At 29.1% G+C, this 23,377-nt stretch overlaps 1 pseudogene; it reads right to left on the bottom strand.

Moving 5' to 3' along the window:
• LOC119676650 overlaps window positions 1–21,968 on the bottom strand; it is a 33,464-nt pseudogene extending 11,496 nt beyond the window's left edge.
• Window positions 21,969–23,377: the final 1,409 nt, after the last annotated feature.

Raw genomic sequence — 23,377 nt, 5'->3', positions numbered from 1 at the left:
TGTCAAGAAATAATTTTCTGTACTAAAAAATAAAAATCGAATTGTTTTAAAAATGATTTTTTTGCGGAAATGATTTTTCTCTGCGTTTTATATTTTATAATAAAATTTGCCACAAATGGTCACATACTAAAAGCCAAATAACAATGCCGAATAAAACAATAACACAGTTTTTGGAGGAAAGGCGGAGGCATTAAAAAAATTGTAGAATTGTAAAATGTAATTGATATTGAAATGAAATTGAGGAATATATAACGTGTTTGATTTTGCGGTGTTGACAAATGCACATTCTGAGAATGTAATAAAACCCAGCCTGGTTTTGGGCAACGTGGCAGTTGGCGTCGTCATCAAAGCATCAAATTAAAATTTATGTTTGTACATTTGACAGAAACCGACATAATCGAAATGGTAGCCACAACTGGAATCGAAATCAAGTCTGACACATACGTATTTCGGTAATAGGCGGCACTGCAAAGCAGCAAATGATGACAATGCCAATCGAAATGAAGTACCAGTACATCGCATTTTTTTCGACTAGTCCACTCTGCAATCCTGCTAGCATTTTTTTGAGAACTCTCACAGAGATTCATTAGAATTCGTCGCACGTACACTATTTCTGTGGTTTCATTTACCAAATTAGTAAAATGGAAAAAATTTTTCAAAATAATATCAACATGTTAGCTTTTGATGAAAGTTTTAATTTCTTTCGCATTCCGTGTGCGTACCATAAGCGAAAAGTAATGCAAAGTGTGTCAAAAATTCAAAGCACATTTGAAATAATACACTACACACAAAGCCATTTCATAGGGATTGGTCGGTAGTCCTTGTTATGATGTCACCGACCAATCATGTCTTTGTGCCGGAGTGCAAACATTGAAAAAAGTTAACGACAATGGAGTCAAAATAGATAATTTTGCTAGAAAGTATAGTTGAGCTACTTTTATAGTTTTCGCTGTCCATTTCATTAATGAAAACGTTATTGATGATCAATGTGGTTTCAAAAATATTTAATTAAATTTAAAAATTAATACAATAACTTGCCATCCATCGCTTACCTTCAGTCTCAAGTAGCGTTCATGTTTACCCATCGCACCTTGCCGTGTCTGTAGCACATAAATTGTATTTATGTGTGCCAAAATATTCTCGAATGTTAACTGTAAATGTGGGCGGATTGCCTCGAGTACCTCTATTAGGGAACAATTGTCGTCGGCCACTCTGAAAATTTATTTTTGAATTGCTTTTAAATTTATTAATATATAAAATTTTTTTTTTTATTTTGATATTATATTATTTTATATTTGGCAAAATTTTATTGCAGTTCAAGTTTCTTTCTTTCGTATGCGATGTACTTACCTCGGTAAGACTCTTGACACTGATTTTCCAGCCTGCACAATTTTCATTTGTCGATCGAATATAAGATGAAAGGGAAATACTCTACAGAATGTTGCCGGAGATATAAGCGGAGCTGAAAGACGAAATTGAAGAAGAAGAAGAAAAATAAAATTGAAAAACCAAAATGACCACAATTTTCTTTTTCAGTTGTGTTTATTACTCGTACATGAAAATGGTTTCAAATTTAATTCGAAATTTTTGCTATTTGAAGTGCACTTTTGGATTTTTAGCTTTTTATGGCATTTCATGTCATTACTCAGGGAAATTAAAAAAGTAAGTGAAAAAAAATCAATATTTATTTTTATATACTTATATATATTGAACTCTCACAAATAGTTTAAAGGACAAAAAAGAAAATTTACTAAGTTTTGTTTTAAATAAATGAAAATCAATTTAGTAGAATCAAGTCTTTTAAAAATTATGATTATCAATTATCTTATAGTTATAATAGTATATAAAATATTATAATAATAATATAATAAAATGCTATTCTTAAACATACAGCAGTTTCATTGGAATAGAAGTATCAGTACAGTCTTAGATTCTAATAATTATAGATTTAGTCTGTGATCTTAAGAGTTATCAAAATTTCCCAAGTTAATTTAAATAAAATGTTTATATTTGATTTAATGATTTATGATATATAAATGAAATTTTTTACTATAATATAACAACTTATTTATATATGGGAATAGGAATGAACGGGGTTCTTGCTCCAAACGAATCGGTGCACTGCGACTATGATTGATCTTTTGTGCTGTTATACGCCCTAACCGAACAGAAGACATTCCGCCTTCCAAATGAAGACTAGAATGTCGTCTGTTGAGGACCTCGTAATGTCAGAAAGGGAGAGTAGTTCTCGACCCAGTGACCTCACATAGAATGTGACTGCAAGCCTCATCTGCTTCTTAGCAGAGTCGACAATCTATCTCTTCGTACAGATCCATTTTGTTAAGGTAACAACGCAGCTCATGGTGAGCCGTTAAATATCCTAGCAGAAACCTCAACTCTGTTCTGCTGAAAAAAGATATATTGTCAAAACCAAAGATGTCAGATTTATTATTATTTTAACAAATGTTTAGAATAATGTAGTAGTAGTCATAGCAATGGTTTGATTGCATATTCAAATTTATAGGAAAACTTTTTATGAACTTGATATTTGCAGTATTTTAAATACCAAGAGTAATTTTGGACCTGTAAATATGACATTCAGTAGTCTTTCAATTAATACAAGTACTCGTGCTGGGAATGTAAATTATTTAAAATAATATCCCGGGTACTTTAATTCGTAAAATAAAACTCACTTATCGAATTTTTTTTTGGATTAATCTAACATAATAAAACATATACTATTTATATCTGGGTAGTGTTGAAAAACACTATTTTTTTTTATATGAATGTACTTATTATAAAAAATTAGTGCTATGTACTCGTAACTTTCACATTAAAAAAAAACTAATTATATTAAATACACAACAAGAGTTGTACTTACAGTCACTTGTGAAGTCAATCTCATCCGGTGGTTCTTTACTGTCATCTTTGGTTGATACATTTTCACTAGATTTTGCATCGGAGCTTATTTCTTTTATTAGAAATTGTACGTGATCGTAACGTTCAATGTCGTCGCTTTTATTTTTCAGTAAACGTAAGCATTTCTGTTCCTTTTCCGCATCGCTATCAAAACTTTCTCTTTGTGAAGAGGCGGAAGTTGATTTCTTCTTTAAAAAAGGACATTGTTCTGCAAGGATATGAAATATATCAACAAAAAAATAAAGAAACAAAAAATTAAAAGATAAACGACATTCCACGCAATGTTTCTCTTTAAACTTAATATTTATTATGATTAGTATTTACGGCTATGTGGCATGTAATCTTCATTAAGTTAACAGCCGTTCCATATGTGCTAACATAGCTAACATATTAAGGCACTGACACAGACACAGACACATACACATACTAACCTTGATTTCTATTGCTTACATCTGTGCTTGTCACATTAGCTAAATTATTATCATCAGCTTCGTTGTTATTGTTATTAGTGACATTAATGTTGTTGCTATTTTGATTGTTATTTTCTTCTGTTGCAATTGTTGTTGATGTTGTGGCTGATTGTTGTTGCTGCTGCTGCTGCTGTTGTAATTGCAATGAGAATACATCATCCTTTTCATCTTCCTCCATTGGATCACCTTTCCTTTTGATTATTTCTATTTCAACTTCAACGCCATGTAATTTTGATGCTACAGCCTTTAAATTAAATCGTATATATATGTATAATAAATTTAATATAAATTTCCAAAGTTAAAAAGAAATGGTGTAAATTATATTGATAGTATTATTTATTAGTTGCGAATTTATTTAATATATTTTAATCAAAAGATAAATTATACTTTTAAGCAGTTTAAAAGTTACTTTTGACTTTAAATAACAAATATACATCAAGAGTCATAATAAATCCGCTTAAACATCACTCAAAGGATATAAAAAACCATACATCATATTTGGTGATATCCTACCTTTACAATTCCAATGACGATGTGTTCTAAACCGGGTCGTTCAGAATAGTAATGCAGTAAAAGTGAGCCATCCTTCTCAGTGCAGCGAAACGAAGGGGCACGCATGCCAGGATATAAAGTACCCAAGTGGTCATGTAAAGCATCCAAATTCTATTCAGCAAAGTTGGTATTGTAGTTTGGTGTGGCAGCAATGTAAATATGTGGGCGGTGGCAGTTGCAGTTGCAGTTGCAGTGAAAGCATCAGCAACAGTGTTGCAACAGCGATTGTGAGTTTTTATGTAAAAAGAATTGAATTTTATTCAATTTGATTTTCCATTATGACAAACGTTCGGATGAATGAGTATTGAACAATGTGAGCATTGCAACAACAATCGAATACAAGTAAATAAATAAAAAAAAGTGCAATATTATCAGCAACAAGGCCACTAGCAACAGTAGCATCAATAGTAGAGCAATAGCAATAGCAAGAGCATCAATTGGTTGAAATAAAATTAAAAAGTGGAAAATTTAAAATAAATCGATTGAAAGCTAAACTAAAAGGGATATATTATTAACAATTCCTCTCACAAAAAAAAAAACTAATATAATTGTTATCGCAATAGTGGTGGGAATATATGTATACAAATTGAAAAAGTGAATACAAATTATTTATATTGTGGGTTAATTAATATTTATACACTAATAAAAACAATAGTATTCACAACAACAGAATGTTGAGGTTTTGTTATACACGACTAAAGAGTAATTTGACTTCTGTGACATCCTTTTGAAATGTTTTGTATGTTACACTGAAGCGATGTAGTATGGTGAACAATTTTCCACTATTGGAGTCAATATTTAGTTTGACAACACTTATACCTACTGTAAACTATAGTTGCGACATTATATTATATATAATTATTTTTGTTTTTTCTTTGTGCAAAAAACAATTAATTTATTCACGACATTATTCGTGTTATTTTATATAGTAATTAAACTATTTAAGTGATCTGAGAGATATTGTAATTAGTGGTTTAATACTGTATATTGCTTAATGCCTGCGTAATATACAGTATTTTTATTCGAGCAGACACTTCAAAAGGCTCCTACCGAAATATGTCAACAGGCGTTGTTATACAACCCCCAAGGAAGCAGAGAAACAGGTCGTCCAGAAACAATATGGAGAAGGTCAACATTAAATGCAATAAACACCGTTTTGCAGCCTCTAGGAAAAAGAATAAGCAACATTACTTATATAAAGGACGTAGTGTTGCGGCGCGAAAGGTGGAAGTGACTTATAGACAGCCTACGCCAAGTATAAAAGGCTGCTCGAAAGCATTGACCTCAAGCAAGGCTTATTATTATTATTAAATCTTAGCATATACCAATTTGTTGAAGGAACTTGTTCTTTTAGGAAAGAAATTTTTATTACAATGAACTTTACTATTATTAATATAATGCTATCGTTTATATAAACAAGATTAATATACTTGAAGAATGATTAACAGTAAAAAATGTAGTTACCAGATTGTTGCACTTATAGGTATATGAGTGTATTTACTTCTAACTAAAACTAAATTAAATTTTTATTTGATTTATCGAAAGTTGATGTTGCTAGATTGTTACTGTTATAAATAAGTTTATGTACTTTGACACTAGATTGAATTTAAAGTGTCTGCACTACAATCAATAAACTAATAATTTAATAAAAATAATAATTAAATAATAATTGTTTGAAATAAAAAATATTTTTAACTGTACCTGTAAAAAATCTCTGGGTGTAGCACCTAGCACTTGTAATATTTTATCATACCCAGAATCTTGACAAAATTCAAAAAATGTCTTTCCAAATAATTCTAAAATATCATCTGCTGGAATATCTGTAATTTAAATATAATTAATATGCTATATTGATTTATTATACATAAATCAAAAAATTAAACTGAAATATAGTTCATTAAAATATTATGTGGTCACAATATTTTAGGTCAACAATACTTACTTAGTATCTCTACTGCTGCTCCAATTAAATTATATGTAATTTCATCGTCATAAATTTGTCTTACCAAAAATTGTCCTTCCATGTTGACCATTGCTTTTTTCCTAAAATGGAAATAAATACATTTTTAAATCACAAAAATATTCATTTTAAAATTAAATATTTTTAATTTTTATCATTTATGAATAACTTATGGCGTTTTCGATTGGTAAATCTAGAGTAATTTTTTCGATCGAAATACTCTTTTAATGTACTTTTAGTGTATCATTTTTGATTGCTAAATCTGGGACAAAATGTATAACATTCGAGATTAATTTATAACACTCTAGATATTTTGTCAGAGTAGAAAAATTACCCTAAAATTAACAGCTGTTTTATATAATTTGAAAAATAAACTATGACTTGAAACTAACATTTTTTTAGTCGTGTTGATAGCCATTTGTATTTTTCACAAATTATTTATATTTTTATTTATATATATATTTTTTATTTATATATATATATTTCACAAATGGCTACTAATACGACTTAAAAGATTGTTGTGAAATGTTTGATTGGGCAATGAGATTTGATAGATCGAGAGCAAATCTGGTTTGAATCCAGACTTAGCAATTAAAACGCCTTTACTTTTCAATGAATTATACTAATATTAACTGTAACTATGAAAGCGAAAAGTGTTATAACTCACTCAATGCAGGATTGGATTATTTTATATCCAAATGAAGCAAATGTTGTGTAAGACTGATCGAGTCCTTGCAAACACCATTCCCTAACCAACTTTTCATCTTGAGAGAATTTATAAATCATATTTTCTGTTTGATAATATATGTAAAGAAGTATACATTTACAGCGACATGGCAACCCCGAATACAGTTCAGTGGTAGTTGTGAGTAGTTTTAGCATCGGTAGTTGGCAGTTGTTAAGGTGTTTCATTAGAAAGTAGAAGTCAAGAAGTTGTCGCGTGTTCGAATCTTGCTCATTATTTTATTTTACTCATTACTTTATATTACTTTGTATTTTACATTGTTTAATATTAAATATAATTTAAATATATTACATATATATAACAATATAATAATAATATAATTTTTCTTTTTGACAGGAGAGATATTATATAGTATATGTGTTTTCTAAATACATGTGATTATTAACTATTACAACTGGCATATCCTGTCAACTAGAATTTTTATATTCTAAAATTTTTATATTATATCGCAATTTCAGTCATAATTTATTCAAAAATTATTCATATAATTTACTAATTAGGATAAATATTTTTTTTTGCTTAAAAAAAAATAAATAATTCTCAAAAATTTCCATTAAAAAATGTGGAAAAATTATTTTACATAAATTTTACTGAACATAATTAATATGTTACTCGTACTGTAAATAGTCTGGCGTACCGCAAATATCTGATATCTGCGCTGACGTCATTTGTATAAAGCAACTACGTAAAAAATTCCAATAAATTACTTTTAAATAATTTTTTTTATACATTATTTGAGACTCAAAATAAAAAAGAAAACTGTTTCCATAAAAAATCCATTATAATTTTCTCTTTTTTTGTAATAAAACTTTTTAATGAGATATCAAAAAATTTTGATTATCCATGAAAAACAATGAAACGTCAAACCTTCAAGTGTTATACGCTATAGACTTTTCTCGTATTTTTTTTTAAATATTTTAAAGCGTACTCGACTGTCAACACATTAACACTTCAAATTGATAACGTGCCTACATAGCCTGTAAACAAATTAACAAAATCAATCAGAATTTTTTACGGAAGTGAAGCTGTGGCGCCATTATTTCCTCTTGCGACATTTTATCACCGTTGAGCGCATAGCCCATCCATAAAGGTGTGAAGCATAAAGCATCCTCGAATATCCCCAACGACACAGTATACGCCAAGAAATTCGTGAATTTATATTTGAACGTTTCATTTAAGTTTAATGAGCCAAAAATGTTTTACTTAAAACAAAAAGCAAAAGGACAAAAGTATTTTAAAAAATTACTTAAATCATGCATAAAACGAAATAGTAGAATTCCAAAAAAATCAAGAAATCAAAAAATCAAAAAATCGAAAATAAATGAAATAATTTATAAGTGAATTCTATACATTTTTCTGCTTCCGCAGACTCAAACACAACTTTTTTTCCTGACTATTATATTACAGAAATTGTGCGTGAAGTCTAACAAACGATTGGATATTAAATTCAAAATGGGAAATGGAAAATGTACTTCAAAAGTTTTGAATTTTGCGGCAATTTAAGTATGAACTTTAAAGCAAAGAATCTGAAGAAGCTGAAAATGATGTATGGAAAGCGGCAATAAGTTCTAAGGAATTTAAAATGTTTTCCAAGGAAAAACGTAGGCAGTGGGAGTTCAATTTTGTCTATCTTATAATATCTGGTCAGAACGAATGATTATTTAAAATTTTTGAAAAAATTTAAAATTATTATTATTTCCATACTCCATTAGGAGCTTAAGGAGTCTACAAAAGTTTTCCATTGGTTTCTATTTTGAGTTACTGCTCTCAACTCGTTAAACTGTTTTTCTCCATGTCATTGCTGGTCTGCCTTTGCGCCAAGTTCACTAAGGGTTCTAAGTAAGTGCAGCGTGCTCGATATTTTTATAAGGCTTACGCAGTATGTGTCCACTTTATACATACTTCTTTTGTCTTATCTCGCTGTTTACGTTTGTTTGTGCGTCATTCTCCATAAGTCTTCATTTGAAGTCATTCTTGGAATAATATATTGCCCAGATATCGATTGATAAATGATTGCAATCTTCTTTCGATTTCGGAGTTAGCAAGCCAGGCATACCGATTTGACGCATACATTAAAATTTCTTACCTTGGTGTTGGTACGTATATTGTGGGTCAGTTATATGTTGCGCAACCTAGCAAATGATACTTACGCTTTTTAAATGCTTCTATTCATCCATCTATCCATCCACTGATAGAATACTGCCTAAGCAAGTAAAGCTCTCGGTGTCTACAATGTGATGCCCATTAATAGTTAAGCGAGTTGAGTTTTCGGTTTTTATACGCATTGCTTCAATTTTACCGAAGTTTATCTACAAGCCAACCTTCGATGGTTCGTCTTGTAAATGATTAATTTTCGACTGCATTTTTCTGATATGAGTACGAAAGCAGTATAACATCGTCCGTATACTCTAGATCTTCCAACCTAGTATTAAGCCTCCAATTGATGCCGCGGTTTTGCGAATTGTGCATTTCTAAAATGCAGCATTGTTAGACTCCGGTTGTTGAAGTGAACGGAGCAGAACTCTGCATTTCGTACCTTCATAGCTTTTCTTTAATATATTGATTTTTTTCATTTATTCATTTATTGGTTGAATAATGCGTTTCAAAATCATTTTGTTGGAAGTTGTGCTTATTATGGAAAGAAATGAAATCCCTCTCCAGTTACAATTGGCATGGTTACCATTTTTAGGTGGCTTAACTATCAAAGCCTCATTCCAATCGGATGGCATCTCATTTGAATGCTACAAGTTCTTAAAAAGCGGGAATAAGAGTTCGCTAGATTGTGTGATGCCATCCTCCAAACATTCAGCTGGTATATTATCGGTACCTTTCCGGTTCCAGATTCTTCTGCTCACAGCTCATGAGTAGGCAAGAAACTCTTTACATACAATTGCTCATGCTCACAAGCGAACCCAATTACAGAGCTCACGCTCATGAGCAAGAGCCGCCAGTTGAGCTCTTCGCTTATGAGATCTCATGAGTAGCAAATTGTAGGCTGAGCAGCTCTTCAATATGAACCAATTTAAGGCTCACGTAATAAATGGCTCTTGCTCATGAGCCTGCGCTGCTAATGAGTGAGCAAATACTAACCCTGGTTAAAAACGAAATTATACCACTCTGACATTCATGTCAGAGAGGTATAAGGTATCCCACGCCCAGAAGCGTCTACTAGACCCTTCAATAGAATTATTGATGATCAACTAAAGGGGGCGAATTATTTTTGGTATGACATTAGTTGGATATAAAATGATGACGGAGATAGCATATTTCACTGGGACAAAAGGAACAAGAGAGAAACAGAATCATATAAATTGGAATTGAAATGTTGGTCTACTGATTATATTATACATAAGCTCATAAAGAAAATTATGTGCCAAAAGTATTATGTTGTAAGCTTTAACAGAAAGGCCAAGTTTTATTTAACTTCATTCCCGCACAATTTTGTTATGATCTATTAAATATTTAAACTTTAATTTGATGTTGTTTTTAATTACAAATTTTCTCTGAACTTTTTCACTATACAAACAGCAACACAGAAACGGAAATGTGTTTCATGTTGTCAATGTCTTGCATTTTTGATGTACTTTTCTCGATTTGTTGTTGAAATTTCCATTCAGTGAACTTAAAAACTTTTCATTTTAAAAATGAAATCATATTTAAAAACTTTACACGTATTTTGTGTTTTCAGTTTACTTCAACTTTTCCTTTCTCCACTTTTTCATTTCAATTTACTTTCTTTTTGATTCAAAGTTTTTATGTGCACATTCAGGAAATTATGGAGTATTAACTTTAAACAAAATTTGCCAATAAATTGTATGTTCTTGTAACTACGTAGCGTATGAGCAATCTTTTTGTCATATTTCAAAGTGAAAAATTTAATAGGTTCCAAGTTGCAACTTAGAAAGTTACTGTAAACATTGTAATTTAATACGGTATTAGTTAAATTTTATGGATAACACAAACTTTGATCTTTTGAAGTAGATAGATTTTTTAAAGTTTTACATTCTGCTTCGATGACGGTATAATATTGTACATATGTTAGTATGTATATGTCACACTGATACAAAATAAGTTAAGAGTTTAATGGAAAATGAGGGCATGTGTGGGTGTTAATCAAATTTGAATATTTTAAATCAGAAATATTTAAACATTTAGTTGGATACCTGAGTGGGATTAGATGGTGGAGTAGAATACAGTAATATGTGTGCATATCAAGTACAGGTGTACTTTACGAAAAATATTGATCGGAATACACAGTAACAAAAAAGTCACACAAAAAGTAAAGATACTCTTATAAAAAATTCTTGTATTAATTTTCATGCACAGCTAAGGCTGGTGTCACCTGGTGTGGTACATTCATCTCCCTCTTCAGATTTTTAACATAGATTACTTCTTGTTGAATTAATTTAACATTTCAAATATGATAAGAACAAAAAAATTTGAACATTCTTTTTTTTTTGTTCTTAGAGCTGCCTGTCAATCAATCCATCGATATCAATATCCGTAACCTTATCTGTCTCAGTTGATAGAAGAGTCCGAAATAGAAAATAGTATTACATTGTATTGCAAACTTAGCGTAGATAAATACAATTTGATGAGAACGGCACATTGGACAGTTGCAGTAGTAGAAAATGTTTTAGACTGTATTGCCTGTGTATGCTCAAATAAAAAGATTGGTAGTAAAATCAAATTAGAAAACCTATTAATAAATAATTCTTTATTTTTATTTCTTTATCTTAGTTTCTTAGTCTTCCCTTCTTTAAATTGGATTGCTTATCTTAGTTTCTTTATCTTAATTTATTTATCTAATTTTTTTCAACTTAGCTTCTTTATCTTAGCTCCTCTATTTTAGTTTCTTTATCTTAGTCTATTTATCTCAATTTTTTACTTAGATTCTTTATTTTAGTTTCTCTGTCTTAGTCTCTTTATCTAAGTTTCTTTATCTTAGCTTTTTTGTCTTAATTTTAGCGATATTAACTTACTTCATATTACGGATAAAGCCTTATCAAAAACTTTCAAAATAGCTTCTATTCATAGGTTATCTAAAATTGAACTATACACAACGCTGAGTCAATTTTATTATTTTTTGGATTTGCAAGTTTGTTAGAACTAATATTTTTAGCTTTAACCTTAACATTCACATTATTGATTTTCATATATCTGATCACTTCATCTGAGGTATGCTGCTTATCATAATACTAAAATATCTTCTGAGAAGGTTTCACTTGAGTACGTAGAGTTCGAGATGCTGACTGAGCACAATTTGGCTCAAGAATTCTATTAAAAAAATCAAAACTCTGAAAATTGCTTATAAGCCTGAAGATAATTAATGCTAAAATAGAATAACAACGTGATAATTTACAAGGCATGCTTAACGTATGAAGCGTACTAGTCGAACCTATTAAATAATGGAAGTAGTGTTCTGACTGAAGGCGAATCTGATCCCAAGTTTTTTTAACTACATTGATGAAGTTAAGTGTATAAAAACACAGCGGTTTCACTGGCTTGGTCATTATTTGGATAAATAAAAATGCTTTGGCTACAAATGGGTTTAATTGAATTTTTGCTGGTGGTAAAGACAGTAAATGACCTTCATAACTTTGGTCGAGTGGTACTATGAACTTGCGGTATCAAGACACTGATTGGGTTGAGTGGAGGAGGCTACTGGATGTCGCCAAGGACGAGTTACGGATGTAATGACCAACTACATACTTAGTAGGTAAAGAGAGTTATAAACTTTTTTCTATCAAAAAAAGTATTTAAAAAAACACAACTTTTATACTGAAGTAAATAGGATGTTGTTCATATATTATATTTTGAAAAAGTGAAAGACCGAAGTAATCTGCGGAAGGACAGCGTTTATTTTGAAAGGAAAACCTTTTCATTAAAGTAAAAGTGATGTTATTTGAATACCACAACTGAAATATTACAAAAAAGTGTAAGAACGAAGTAGTCAACTTACTGAAAGCGTTTGAATCTAAAAGGTTTGGGTCGTTATTCATGTCAAAGTATCGCGACCATCTAAGTGTTTAAACTAAGCTATGTCCGTAATTTAAAATAGTGTGCAGTTCTATACTAAATAATAAGTTCTAAATAGAATAACTATTACTTTACTACAACGGTTATAACTAAGGCGTATATAGTATATGTTTTAAAGCAAAGTATTTTACACGAAGAATCATATCTCAAATGCATTGTATTAATCTTACAGATAATTGCATACTTATTGAGTTTGCTGCTGGCAAGTTAAGCTTCATTTTAAACTAAGAAGATTATGTCTGCATACGAGATTATGCATTGCGATTTGAACGCAGTACAAATTATAGCAAGCGGAAGGGGGGGAAGAAATAAATTTGTTCAGCGAAGCAGTTTCTCAAAATTTTGGCAATAGATTTCATGCTCAATATGCTGCTCGTGATGCATTTCCTATTCGCCACTGCAGTTCTGCAGTTGTGGAATTGTGCAGTTGTGCTTCACAAAATGCATTATTTATGTTTATGCACTTAAACGAGAACACAAATAAAAACTTCAAATTTATATTTCACAACAAAAATTACACATTTTGTTGTGTAATCTAGTTTATGCATGTAAACGGGAACGTTTTACTGTGCAATAAATTATATCGGTTGTAACTTTCAAAATGTTTGAAAAATATTTATTGCAAAAAAAGTAAACAAAAAGAAAAAAAATATATAAAATAAAAAAAAATAGAGAGTAAAAAACAGAAATGTTTAACGCTTAACAGTGTAATTCCGACATAATGTTTTTAACATTTTGTACAAATTTTGTAGGTGGGAAAAAGCTTCAGCTCGTTTATGGTGCGGTTGCTTCGAAATTTATGGCAATTTATTATATATTTTTTTTTAATATATTTTTGGAAGACAAATTTGTGCTAGTTTCGCTGTCAGACTGAATTCCGTCGGTTTTTGTTACTTTTAGTTTCATTAAATTTTATTTTCTAGTAAGAAAAAGATTTTTATTAAATTTAAAAATTGCATTTGAATTTAAGTCTCAAAGTTTAATTACATTCAAGCGTAGGAAAATTAAATCAATTAAACTTGAATCCTTATAAAGCATTTTCAATTACACATTTTTGATGACTTCAGTGAAGTGAATTTTCATTGATATAACTAATTTGTAATGTTTACGACCCACAAAGCTAAGGAGTTTCATCCTTAAAGACGGCCATATCATTGCTAATTCAATTTCATGGTATCACTTCTGCCTTTTCTTAAGACACTACGTTACGCAGTCTTGTGTATCGAATGTTATAAAATGAAGTACAAAATTCTTTTTATGTTTGCTACTTGAAGGATATAGTGTATGTGAACCACAGCCCCACAGCCCTACAGTCCTACAGCCCCACAATCTAACAAGTAGAGGAAATTAAATTTGCATAAATTATTTTACAGCAGTAAAGTCTACTGCTTATTAGAGCGTCGGAAAATGTTAAATTTTATTGCATTTAAATTGAATGTGGCAGACTGATGACAGCATTAAGACAATATTTAACCGAAACACATATGGCTTTGCCTTTTATTATAGTTTCGGATAATGAAAATTGGCAGGATATTGAATAAAATGAAATGATTTAAGTTTTGACATTTTAATTCTATTATTAGTGTGAAGATTACGGACAAATAGATATATAAGTTTAACCTTTGTACAGCTTTTTTGGAATGTTATTTATATATGTCATTGAAATTTGTATACTTTTAGTATTCTGAAGATAATGGAAAACTGTATAGAATAGCTTAACTTTTGTGTGACTTGTTTCGAAATTAATTTTTGTATTTTTTAATATTCTTTTATAATAACATAACTGAATGTATCATTAATTACTGTACATGGAAACTTCCAGCAACACCTCAAAAAGATAACTCTCGTTGAGGAAGGCACTTGCAGACTGTGCCTAGAAGAAAAGAAGACAGCAGTGCATATATTGTGCCAATGTCTAGCACCGGCAAGCAGGAGAATAACTGTCTTGAGACATCATTGAGTTAGTAATGACTTGGAAGATGAGCTGCTTGCAATAACAAGAGATGTCGTTATGCAAATGGAATCCCCCCTAGCTTTAACTCAATAATGACATCCGACAATCGAAGGACTCAAAAGGATCTAAGCCGTTTCGTGGTATACTTCGGCTAATCCTTCACTTTAGTGGGGCCACTTGCTGCACGATGCGCAGTCCCAATGTCCCAGAATATTTGTATAAAACGCAACTTCCATGAGACTTGTTTAGATTGATATGCTGTTATTCGTTATTTTTAAGGGAGTATTTTTTATTTTGGTATATATTAGTGGATATATTAAACTTCACTCTGTAGCTAATAATACTGTTATTTTATAATTTTCCTAAACAAAAGTTATCCTAAATTGTTTTATTTGAACAGAGTTATGAAATGACGATAGCCCGTACTTATGTAAAATGACTAAAATTATTTAAAAACCTTACATCAAGTAAATTTCAGAGCATGAACCTACTTACATATATACATCTATTTACGTTTTTTTGAAAAAATCGCATGAGTAGAAATATTTATGCTTTGAAACAATTTAGTTGAATAATATTTCTATATCATACTTCTATTTTATAACGGATATACATATATTACCAGTACCTTCATCTGCTTTCCCAATGATGATTAACATCTTCAATATCCTCATTAATGTAGTTTTCATAAAGCCTCATAAACAACCCTAAACATCAAACAATACTGTTTCATAGTAGGTGAATCTTCTACCAGTAACTGTTTTGAAAAAAGAAAATAGCCCGAGAGTAATAAATCTGCCGAGTATGGATAATGTGAATTGATTTATGGTAGACATATGGTACATTTGTTTCAAGTTGAAGCACAACTGAGTTCGAATGCAGGTCTGCACTTAAGGGTGCAGTAATAATTTAATGATGCTTAAAGCTTTTGAAAAAGCCTTTTCATTTTTGGGCAGATAATCACGTTAACAAGAGTTTGGAATTTTTATGAAGTTATCTGAAATGAAAATAGAAACAACCTTACTAGCTGTGATAATATTTTCTATTGGGACAAGAATGGGCTCGGGCACTAAGTGTTCATATACTGTACATGCACACTGGTAAAACAGGTGTTTTGGAAAGATACATGCTTAAAGAGCAACTGTCAATCCTAGTTTATACAAATTGTAGTGGAACGAATAAAGTGAAGAGAATTTTTTTTTCAATAAAAACATATAAATTTATATATTGTATTAGAATACTATACATTATACTTTATTTCATTGAGTCAGAAATATTAAGAAGCATCATGAACCTTAAAGTTTTAAACTAATAAAACACTTTAAGAGTTATTAATGAAATATTGACTATTACTATTGTTATTGTTATTATTGTTGTTGTTATTTATTCGTTTACAATTTTAATTTTGTACATTATCAAAACAATTTTTATGTAAAATTGTGTCTTATTGCAAAAAACTATAATTATTAAATAATAAAAGAATCTTTTAAATACCCCTGAAGATGTTCGAAAGAAACCAATGAAACGTAGGGTGAAAAATTAAATAAATTTAAATAAGTCATAAGACCAAAGTAGCCTAAACAGAAATTATAATTTGAAATTTTATTTTTAGTAATAAATATCTAAATCACTATGTATATATTATTATGGTAATACATATTATATTTTATAAATATTATTATTAGTATAATTAATATTATTATAATATTATTATTATAATTATTGTTATTATTATTATTAAAATTATTATTATGTTGAGAGGGTTTGCTTTCATATATTGTGGGATCTAACTTAGAGTATTTCTGTAAGTCCAACTCTAAAGAATAGAAAAGAATAGGAAGGTATATTATTTTAGTCTGTGTATATGTAGTTTGGGATTAAGTATTCTTGCATAGGAAAAAATCTAGAAAACAAGAGAAAAATTGAAAATATCGCAACAATAATAATAATTGAAAATTTTTGGTAAGATTAGTTTCAGCTTATGGAAAGACTATCAGTTTTTCTATCAGCGTGATTATATCGTCATAAAAGCATACCCTTTAACTCAAGCTTTAATATGTTTATTTAGTTTTAGAACAGATTTGTTATTTATATAACTTTAAAGCTAATGCTTGAAGAGAAACTAATGACATTAAGTAAATACATACATTTAAAGCACTAAGGTATAAGTACAACTGCATTAATATTGTATAATTTTGGTTCGATATTCCAACATTAGCTTAAAGAATGAAATAACAATTATATTTAACCTAATTTTCTGTAAATTTATCTGAATAATCCATTATCAGAAGTCAACAGAGCTTATATTACAGTGAGTCACACAAGGGATCACAGATAGTATTGAGTAAAAGTGCTTTAGAGACTAATCAAGCAAGGAACGAGTTATATATTTAAATAATAACAACTTTTTTAATGAAAACTCCATATAACGTTTGACCTGAACATTATATCATCTGCTATAGTAGGTCACCATTGCACATCTTCACATCTTATTAGCAATGAAATTTCTTTCGTGCATTAACGGTCATGATATGTATAAAGAACGAAATTTATAAGTCCTGTTCAGACTATTTAAAATGACTATTTAAATTTAAATTCAATTTTAATTTTAATTTTTGCATTTAATATTTATTTAATGGATTTGCACTTTAGCCTTTTTTTATGTTTCTTCTTACGAAAGTCAAGGATAATTTTATTCACTACGTCACACAAAAATATTGAACAAAGTTATATTAGTTTGAAGTTAAAAATAAGAAAAAAAAACAAAATATGACAAAGTTATTTAAGTTTTTCATATACATATATATTGAAAATATATGTATCTGTATAAATATTTATACAATATACTAATATTGTACTTGAACTGCGTAAAAATATAAAATATATTTTAATAAGTTTTTAAGTTATGCTTCCATTGTGTCACGAACAAATTTGGAAGCTTTGCCTTTCTTTCTTCAAAACTTTCCGGAACAAAAATTTTGTATAAATTTGATAATTAAATATGATTAAAAGAAACTTAAGACTTTAAGACTTTGTGTAAGTTTTCATTTTGACTAAAGTTACATGCCTAGTATATGGAATTGTAATTTATGTAAATTTCCCTGCACAAAGCCTGAGCAAAACCATCAACACATATTAAAAAAATAAAATTTTATTTTTATAGACAACTTGTAGGTTGTTCCACTTTCTCGAGCAAAGCTATTATTATGCTTTTACCTATTTTTACTATGCTTTTATGTAGAGAATAGAAATATTCATTTTTTTGTTTTGTATACATTTGAACATCTTTGCATCATGTTTCTGGGTTAGTCATGCACATTTAATGTCCCCAAGGAAATTTATTAAAATGATTTAGTAACTTTATTTTAATGAGTTTTCACAACACTGTCAAAAGTAAGTGAAAGAGAAATTTAATTTATATATGAAACTTAGCAGAGCATAAAAAGTAACATTTTGATAGACTTAAAACCATTGTCCTTACGTTTTCCCACACATCCTGCTGCAACAACAACAGCAACAACAACAACAACAACAATAGACAAAGTGTCACTTGCTAATCGATAAAATATGTGCTAAAGCACTTTAGGCATACGAGTAAGTATAAAACGTTTAACAACATTTTTGTAACAAAAGCTTTTTATCCATAAAATAATCTTAAAACTATTACTTAATTTAAGCATAAAAGCAGAGATACACAATTTTCTAGCGTTTTATTTGCCGCTTTAAAACAATAGCAAAAACAACAACAATTAATAACATTTCTAGTTGAACGTATGTATTCGTATATGTAGTTGAGTAGTTGAGATGCTGCTGACATTTTATCGCTGAACTTGTATACAAATTTCAATGGCAGCAGCAGATTTTACGAGTATCTCAAGATACAGATACAAACACAGATACAAAAATGTTGTGTGCATGCATTAACATAAAAATGTTGCACGGAAACGGAAGCGAAATAAGGTTAAAAGCCATTTAAAGGCCTTGTACGAGTCTTGAGAGGCACACAAGTCAAGTAAGTCGCTGGTTCTCATATGTTTGATGTTTGAATGCTTCAGCATAAGTGCATGTGCAGGCTGGCAAGGCAGTTACTTCAAAATGATAAAAACCATAAAAACCGTATTTGTTTTAAATTTATGAGTATGAAGCACTCGAAAGGAACTTAAATATTTATGGGAAAATATTTTAATTTATCTAATGTTGGTTAATGGTTATTAATCTCATCGAATGAATATACAATATCTTCTTCTAGGAAGATTTTAAATTAAAGTTAAATCAACTTAAATTTTTTTTAAAAACTTTTTAATGTAATGTATTTTTAATTTCTCTGAGAAATACTACTTTCTGCTACATTTTAAAATTATATACAAAAAAGATTAGTATGTGAATATAATTATAGATTACATTTGTGTGTATCCTATTTGTGATAATAGAAGATCTGAATAATGTTAAATAATTTTGATATTGGAAATTGTATATATCAAGCAATGTTGATAAATTCGTTGGATAACAAATAAAACAAAATAAAACAAATAAAATTCGACTCTATGTTAAAATCAAAGAAAAAGAAAAACAGTTGTTATTAAAACTATTAGTCACTGACTATGATATTTTTTTTCTTCTAATTTTTATACATATATTGAATAATGCAAACTACATATAATATATAATTTTTCAAGGTGACATTATATTAGCATTTGGTATATAAAGCATTCGGAATAAAGTATAATGAAATCACTAATTAAAGATTATATTGCCACCTTTCAAGTTCTAGATTTTGACAAATCTTTTTTGAAATTTTCAAGAAAAACTTATTTATATAACATAAAAGAAAAAACAATTAATTAAAGTTTAATTGAATAAATCTACTGCTTATGACTGGAACCAGAATGCAGATGTTTTAAATAAAAATTGATACAATATTGGCAATTGGCTATAGAATTAAAGAAGTTAAGATAAAAACTTTTACTGACATTACCAAAATATATTCACGAGCCAACACGATAGATAGAATGATTTGTCTATCTATCTACTATCAGTCAGCTTAATCAATCATCAATCAGCTTGATCTGCCTAATATATAGATATTTTAGGTTACGTGTCTGTTTAATGATTTGTATGTGATTAATTAAATTTTATTCTCAACGCGATAATTCTACTAACATTCGTATAACTATCAAACTGCACCCAACATGCTCTGATTCACACTAAGAATATTTCACAACTTTCCATCGAAATTTGTTTTTTCAACCGTGTTTAATTGGGCACCCGAAACGTGGTAAGTGGATTTGGTTATTTTTTTTTATTAGTTAGTTTTAGTCGCTTCATTTGAAAAGTAAATTGAATTGTTTCTTAAAAACTGCAAATATTTATAAGTTTAATGGGTGATCAAATAAGAGATACTTATTATAAATTATTTACTTAATAAATTGTGTTTGGTGCATCCATAACATGTTGGACAATATTATTGGAATGATATATTATCTAATTAGATATCATATACAGTGGATTTGTGATTATATAAAATCAACATAAAAATTCAGTGGTCATGTTTTTATAGTATTCTCCGCTGAAGGTAGAGAATAATATTGAACGTTCAAATTGAACGGAAGAAAGGTGCAACCACTGCAGCTCATGTATATAATTAACCAATTTTATCTCATTATTATTATTATTTACTTATTATTTTACCAATTTTTTCAAAGACTGCGATTCAATCATATTTTTTAATCTATACACTGCATTACCGTTACCACAAAGGTGGATGCCATTAACAGCATGAGATATCTTCATTCTTCACTACAAATATGATCATTTTTTATTTAGTAAATCAGGAATGAGTTTTATTGCTTAAGATAATTTTTTCATAACATATATGATCAGCTTCAAATTGCTTTTAACTTGTTTAATTTATACACTAATTAAACTTGCAAAATTTCTCTCTAATAAAAGGTTATTTTATTTTACTTTTTGGATTAACCTAATTTTATACCCCTCAAGTTAAAATCTCTATGGTGAATGTTTCATGTAGCACCTGAAAAAAGTCCATGTTCCTGAGAATGATATCCAGTTGAAGTTTCTAGATTCTCATTTAAACCACATCCATATTTTCAGTAGTAAGTTTATGTTTTTGATATAACGCATTTTCATCATCACAAATAATAAATTTGTTTTGAATTTCCGAATCACGAATAAATTCCGCCATAGACGGTTCCAAGCCCGGTTGAGAAGTGACATCAAATACCAAAGAACATCTTGGCTGAGCAAGCAAGATGTTATTGTTTTATTCCTTTCATAAAGGGCAGCAACCTTGTCTTAAGGTTGACAACATCATACCTTAAAAAACTTTACTCTTTATGAATGTGGAACAACAGCCTCGGATGAGATAGGAACATGATGAAAGCACTCGGAACTGTAAGAAATGAACATAAAAAATTGGAAAACAGAAGCAAAAAACAGAGAAGAATGAAACACTGTTGTTAAACCGGCTTAGGTCCTACATGGACTGTATAGTCACGGCTGATGATGATGATGAGTAAGCTCTGTAGGTCAATTGTGTTAATGATACCATTCATATGGTAGGAAAAACGTATTCTGATTTATTAACATCATATATATTCATTATATATTATATTGTTATAATAAACTTTAACAATTTTGCACCATATAATCTGTGAAGCTATATATACGATGAACAATTATATAGTTTTTGCTGGGAATTTAAATAAAAAATACCTCTACTATTCACTTGAGATTTATATTGTACTAATTTGATCACCATGTATATTTCTTGTTTTCAAAAACACCATCAATAGAATATTTTGTATTAGATGTTGAAGCGAGTATATATAATAATATATTTATAATAAAAAAACTCTTAACCCCTTCCAAATGTTTATATGTTGCCATTGTTTAAGCCCGAATTAAATAGTTATCAAGTGGTTTAGCCTATAAAAATATACATAACTTTTTTATTTCAGTTTTCGAAAACAATTACTACAAGAGCTGTGAGTAATGAAGTTCTTAAATTTCGGGTCGTTTTGTGGCTTAACAACGCCGATCCGCAGGATAACGTTAATATAAATTTCTCATATTGGCGTGCGTGGTAATGCAGTTTTGCCTACACAATGCCCCGGCCTGCATGCGAATGCTAATCTTACGCTACACATCCCATCCAGTAATTTACTCCAAACTAGCTCACTTGATACGTTGGCTGGCGTGCCAAGTACGACCGAAAAACGGAAGTGGCATAGGCGGAAGCAAAAACTTTTTCCACTTTTTGTTATTCATTGCTTTTTTTAATGGCAGTTCGCAATTGGAAGTACTTTTCATGTTTTGTACGCTGTTAGCCTAATTTCCAACTGCAGTTTTAAACCGAATTGTTGGCAAGAATTTCACGAAATTTAAGTGCATGGATGGCGCTCGAGCGGTGGGAAAGCAAATTAGGTTCCCCTACACTTTAAATTATTAAATATTAACTTACTGAACAGTATAAAGTGAACGAAATATATAAATATGAAACGCATGCACAGTGTGCGATGATAATAAATACTTTTTTTTTATTAAAAAAAATTTTAAGGTAATTATAATATTTTAAAATATTTCGAGTTTTGCATTTAATGTGTTCTCAACCGAAATGGAACAAAATTTGAATTTAAACTTCTTCAAATACTTGCGTTTGCTTTTCTTATTCTACCAAGAAAATTTATTTAAATAAAATGCGCTTTTAATATTCATTTCATGTTATTTTTCTTAATTTTGTGCATTTTATTTTTGTTTTTAATATTTATTGATGTTTTAACTTTGAAAAGTTGTATAAAAATATTACATATATTAATTTTAGTTTTGCTAAAATTGCATTTTATTTACCAAGTAAACATTTATATATGAATATATATAGAAGTATATGCAGAAGTAATATTCCATAGAAATATTAATTAAAAATATTATGTATACAGTTAAAAATTATTTACAGAGCTTAAGAAGAGCGAAGGCAAGAGAAAAAAAAAACGTTATTATATATCATCATTATTTTTGAATGATTTTAAATTTAAAGATTACATCATGATAATTAATATGATGATAACTAAGTATCTCTATGATAACTAAGTAGAAACTATGATGTACAATCATAGTGTAAGTTGTAGCTAAATTGATGGTAAATTGAGGAAAATAGTAAATAACCATTGTGAAAATTTTGTAAGATGTTTAATAAATAAATACTTAAATTTGAAAACTTTTAATCAAAAATAATAAACATGTGCAATAAACAAATAAATAAATATTTACATAAGTGCAATGCAAAAAATCCGTAGGAAATTTCAAATTACTTAACCTCAATTTACTCGAACTCACACAAGACTTAAGAATATGTTTTTGAAAATGTATTTCAAAAGCATATGAAAATATTATATAAAAAAAAATGCATTTTATCTAGTGAGTACTGAACGCCAAATTCACTTTTGTGTACACTACTATGAGTAGAATATATAACAATGCACATTGCTTTCATATGCTAATCAGATAATAAATATATATTCATTTTAAAGTGAATTTATTAATTTAGTTTTAATATTTTCTTTGTGTAAATAATTATATTTGCAAAATTTTAATTAATAATAAAATCAATAATAAATAAAAATATTTAATTTTTATCAGTATTATAGTAAAAAGCTAACTATTTCATCATAAATACAGAAATATTGTTGTTGTTCACAAGACTACATCGTGTTTATTGTAAA

The sequence above is a fragment of the Teleopsis dalmanni genome, chromosome 2 (assembly GCF_002237135.1).
Source record: "Teleopsis dalmanni isolate 2A chromosome 2, ASM223713v2, whole genome shotgun sequence".
NCBI classification, from domain to species: domain Eukaryota; kingdom Metazoa; phylum Arthropoda; class Insecta; order Diptera; family Diopsidae; genus Teleopsis; species Teleopsis dalmanni.
Note: the sequence above shows the minus strand (reverse complement) of the source record. Positions and strands in the feature narration are given on the sequence as shown.